General features: G+C 44.1%; 1 long non-coding RNA gene across 1 annotated transcript; it reads right to left on the minus strand.

Annotated features, from left to right (window-relative positions):
• Positions 1 to 1566: 1566 nt before the first annotated feature.
• On the minus strand, positions 1567 to 3108 carry LOC115206210 (uncharacterized). Its single transcript, XR_003880762.1, has 2 exons — positions 2856 to 3108; positions 1567 to 1767 (listed from the first exon to the last, which is right to left on the minus strand). It is a non-coding gene; the product is annotated as an uncharacterized LOC115206210 (long non-coding RNA).
• Between the last annotated feature and the right edge of the window lie 2207 nt (positions 3109 to 5315).

Genomic DNA, 5315 nt, shown 5'->3' on the forward strand with positions numbered 1-5315 from the left:
TGATACACCATCCAAAGTGTAATTAATAATTTCACCATGCTCAAATGTCAGCTTTTTTTAACCCATCTACCAATGCGAGGCATTGGAAAACCTCCCTGGTCCTTGTGGTTGAATCTGTATGTGAAATTCACGACCTCACACAAAAATCATGTTAAACACTAATATAGCACACAGAGTGAGTCCATGCAACTTACTGTGACTTGTTAAGCAAATTTTTACTCCTGAACTTATTTAGGCTTGCCATAACAAAGGGGTTGAATACTTATTGACTCATGACATTTCAGCTTTTCATTTATTAATTTGTAAAAAAAACATAATTCCACTTTTTATCACGTTTCAGGTAAGACCCAGATGCAGACAACGTCGAAGTAACAACAGCTTATTAATTGAACAGGGGCAGGAAAAAGGTCAAGGGCAGACAGAGGTCGGTAATCCAGATAGGTGGGGCAACGGTACAGGACGGCAGGCAGGCTCAGGGTCAGGGCAGGCAGAGTGGTCAACACCGGGAAAAATAGGAAACAGGAACAATCGAGAGACAGGAGCAGAGGGAAAAACGCTGGTAGGCTTGAGAAAACAAAACGAACTGGCAACAGACAAACAGAGAACACAGGTATCAATACACAGGGGATAATTGTCACGATCGTTGTAATAATTGGACCAAGGCGCAGCGTGAGTAGCGTTCCACATCTTTATTATAATGTGAAACTTAACAAAATACAAAAACAATAAATGAACAAATGAAACGTGAAGACAGTGAAGTGCAAATAGGCACCTACACAAAAACAAGATCCCACAAACACAGGTGGGAAAAATAACTACTTAAATATGATCCCCAATTAGAGACAACGATTACCAGCTGTCTCTAATTGGGACTCATACAAATCACCAACATAGAAATAATAGCCTAGAACCCCACATAGAAATAATAAACTAGAATACCCCCCAGTCGCGCCCTGACCTACTTCACCATAGAGAAAGAATGGCTCTCTATGGTCAGGGCGTGACAATAATGGGGAAGATGGGCGACACCTGGACGGGGGTGGAGACAATCACAAAGACAGGTGAAACAGATCAGGGTGTGACACTTTTAATCCATTTTAAATTCAAGCTGTAACACAACAAAATGTCAAAATGTGTATGTGTGCGCGTGTGTGGGTGTGTAAGGGAGAATGTGAAAGCAGGACAGATGCTGAGTGCTTCTCCGCTCTGTTCATTCACATGTAGTCCCCAGAGACACACAGGCTTGTTTTAGAGGGCTGAATAAGGAAAGAGAGAGAACGAAAGGAACCTAACGGAGAACTGACCTTGTTCAGACAGAGTTCTGCTAGTTTAACCTTTCAGTGTGAGACAGTGGAAGCCATGTTAGGATTACTTAGAAAACTGTTTAGATGGCTGGATAGGAATGGTCACACTCGTCTTCCTCCGTCCTCCCCCATCTCTTCTTCCTCCATCGCTCAGCGTCCCTCCTTACTCTCCTTCCCTCTCACCATCTCTTCTCTCTCTATGAGGGAATACAGATGGGGATATGCTCACTCTTTATAGCTCTCGCTCTCTCTTTCTCTCTCATTCTCTCTCCTCTTCTTATTCTAATATCCACCTGTTTCAATCTGCAAACACACCCATACGCACACACACTAACAAACACAGGCGTGCACACACAGTCCTCTATACCCTGTCCTGTCCAAACCCGTGGGTTTGTCCAATTGAGTTGTGACAAACCCTCTTATCAGCTCCAGATGGTCTCCTTTCATTCGTCAATGCTATGATCTGTAAACCAATCAGAGGGCATGCAATATTTAAGAATAAAAAAATGTGGGGTAAGAGAAAAGAGATGGTGTTGGATCTTCTCATTTATGCTTGTGTTGCCCCTTTTAATTCTCTCTCGCTCTTTTTTCTCTCTCGCTCGCTCACACACACGCCTGCACACACACACACACACACACAATGGAATGCAGAGAGCTGTAAAACTGCTATCTGTGACATGTAATTAAAATTCACACACACACGGACTCACAGACACACATGGATACCCATGGACAAATACACACATATTATAACTGTTGAATTATCAGTGATATGCAATTAGAATATATTTACGGCAGTGCTGATGGTAGCAGTAATGACTGAGGTGTTAGTATATTAGTATGGAGGACAGCTGGCTCACTCCCTCACTCTGAATCTCATTGTTCTGCACTTGCAGAAGGAAACAGTGGGAAAGCGGTGTGTGCGTGCTTCTGGCAAATATCCCTTTCCTTCAAATGTGTATTTCTCTGTCCAACTCCTTCCTCCCTCTCTCCTGGGGCTAATGACTCATCTGATGTGTTAAAGCCAGCCAGCCTCTCTCTCTCTCTCTCTCTCTCTCTCTCTCTCTCTCTCTCTCTCTCTCTCTCTCTCTCTCTCTCTCTCTCTCTCTCTCTCTCTCTCTCTCTCTCTCTCTCTCTCTCTCTCTCTCTCTCTCCTCTCTCTCTCTCTCTCTCTCTCTCTCTCTCTCTCTCTCTCTCTCTCTCTCTCTCTCTCTCTCTCTTCTCTCTCTCTCTCTCTCTCTCTCTCTCTCTCTCTCTCTCTCTCTCACTCTCTCTCTCTCTCTCTCTCTCATGAGAGTGGTTCCATAGAGAGGTGCTGATGTGGAAAGGCCCAGCGGGGCAGCATTAAGGGGTTGACGGGGGGAAGATGGCCCTTCTGTCCATTACCCTGGAGATGGATCTAACACTGAAGGGAGAGGGGCTGACCAGCATCACAATACTGACCTGGCCAAAGCTGGTCAAGAGGTAGAAAACAGGTTCAGTGTTAATAAGGCTGGTTAGAAATGACGCTTTTAAGACATTACATGACTGTGGGTGTGTGTGTGTAAATACCTGTCGTTGGTGTCATCACAAAAACGTTGAAATCATCTTCTGATCCTCTTATCCCTAATAGCTCAGATGTCAGCGCTGCCATCGCTTTGTGCTCAGTGTGTGTTGCTCAGTGTCTGTGTGTTTTGGCTGTTCCCAGCGCTGTTTGTTATTCTGTGTCCTGCTCTGTCCTGGCCTTAGTGTTGACTCAGGGCATCTGCAGTGCAGGAAGAGAGAAAGAGAGCTGGAGAGAGAGAGAGTGACAGAGAGAGAGACTGACAGAGAGAGAGAGAGAGCAAGTGAGTGAGAGAGAGAGCGAGAGAGAGAGAGAGAGCAAGCGAGAGAGAGAGAGAGACTGCTGTCCTTCTGGACCTCTCTGTGAAGGGCACCATCGGACCAGAGTGAGGCTTCAGGGGTTGCCATGGAAACCCACTATGGTCATTAACCAATCACCATGAGTCAGACACTTTCAGGATTGATGTACCATTTAGAGGATAGTTCGAGACAGTACTGCCGTCATGGGAATCTCTGCGTGTGTCAACTCCATGCTTCAATAGGATGGGAATGCTGGGTAAATAAGATGGGTTTCTCTCTCTCTCTCTCTCTCTCTCTCTCTCTCTCTCTCTCTCTCTCTCTCACTCACTCAGTATTTCTCTTACTCACACATAAATACACAATTTCACCAGCTGTTTGTGCCGTGTCAGTGTGAAAAGTAGGGAATTAGCTGAAACTGACAGATCAATAACCTTATATTATAATGACTCTACTAAAGAAAACTCACATTGAGCTGTCAAAAAACGTCCGAATATCGGTCCTCAATCTTTTGGCCGCTGGTTTCATCGTTTGATTCTGGTCAAGTGTAATTGAGGCAAAATATTAATAGCTAAAGTTAGTGAGCTGGCTAGCTATCGTTCGCCAACTTTTGGCTCGCTCTAACGGTACATCAACTGGTGAAAACTAGCCAACTTAATTTTCTGTTGAAACGGGAAAAAACAAAGGCTATAAAACATTTCCATACACACAACAGCTGTTAGATACTGCTTCCTGACAGATATGAAGACAGCTAGAGGCTAGAGCTGAACTGGATGTAGCTACTGCAGCTATTTCATTCACTTCAGACAGAACTTCAGTTGAGAGAGGATGAAACATTAGCTAATGTTGCATGTCAATTAGCTACACTACAAGCACAGCACTGGGAATAAATATTTGTTTTCCTGTGAAGTCAAACAGCCGTTCCCTTGCATCAGTCAAATAAAGAGTAGCCCGTTTCTGCTCTGCTTGCTTTTACAACTCTGAGAAAAAGCGCTACACACACAGACAGCACCTGCCTCTCTCCCATGAAGGTCCTATAAGCCAACCTTTCAGAAGCTTTGCCTTCACACAGCCTGTCCGCCCGCTCTGTGGTGGATAAAAATGCAATTTCAGAATGTCGGCGGTCATGTCCCTCCCGTCCCCAGTGAAAGTTGTGCCTCTGATGTTAACTACAGCTCGGGGAGTTCAATATGGGACTTCCTGGAAACAGTACGTTTCTGTTTAAAAACATTTCAGGGAGAGTGGAGTAAGCTGAGCAATATTTATAGTCAGCATCGTTACGTCAAGGGAAATATAGTATTCTTTCTAACAACAATGTCTACATATATTTCAGGATGTAATCAGAATTCATGTGAACATTTTGAAAACCTAGCTTGTCCCAAAAAAGTTGTCTCTTGGCCCAACTTACATAGGGACAGGGTAAGTTGAGCCGCCTTGAGGTAAGTTGGTGATGGTGTCCTGTGACAGTGGGTGATGATGCTGGTAGGTCAAAGTTTAATTCATGGAATGGGGGTGTGGTATATTGTATGCCTCTTTTCAGATATACAGTGCATTCGGAAAGTATTCAGATTCCTTGACTTTTTCCACATTTTGTTAGGTTACAACCTTATTCTAAAATGGATTAAAATGTTTTTTTCCCCCTCATCAATATACACAAAATACCCCATAATGATAAAGCAAAAACAGGTTTGTAGAAATGTTTGCAAATGTAGAAAAAAAACTGAAATATTACATTTACATAAGTATTCAGACCATTTACTCAGTACTTTGTTGAAGCACCTTTGGCAGCGATTACAATCTCGAGTCTTCTTGGGTATGACGCTACAAGGTTGGCACACCTGTATTTGGGGTGTTTCTCCCGTTGTTCTCTGAAGATCCTCTCAAGCTCAGTCAGGTTGGATGGGAAGCTATGCTGCACAGCTATTTTCAGGTCTCTCCAGAGATGTTCGATCGGGTTCAAGTCCGGGCTCTGGCTGGGCCACTGAAGTACTTTCAGAGACTTATCCCGAAGTCACTCCTGCGTTGTCTTGGCTGTGTGCTTAAGGTCGTTGTCTTGGCTGTGTGCTTAGGGTTGTTGTCCTGTTGGAAGTGAGCTTTTACCCCAGTCTGAGGTTCTGAGCATTCTGGAGCAGGTTTTCATCAAAGATCTCTCTGTACTTTGCTCCGTTCATC

Source organism: Salmo trutta, chromosome 13, assembly GCF_901001165.1.
Source record: "Salmo trutta chromosome 13, fSalTru1.1, whole genome shotgun sequence".
NCBI lineage: Eukaryota > Metazoa > Chordata > Actinopteri > Salmoniformes > Salmonidae > Salmo > Salmo trutta.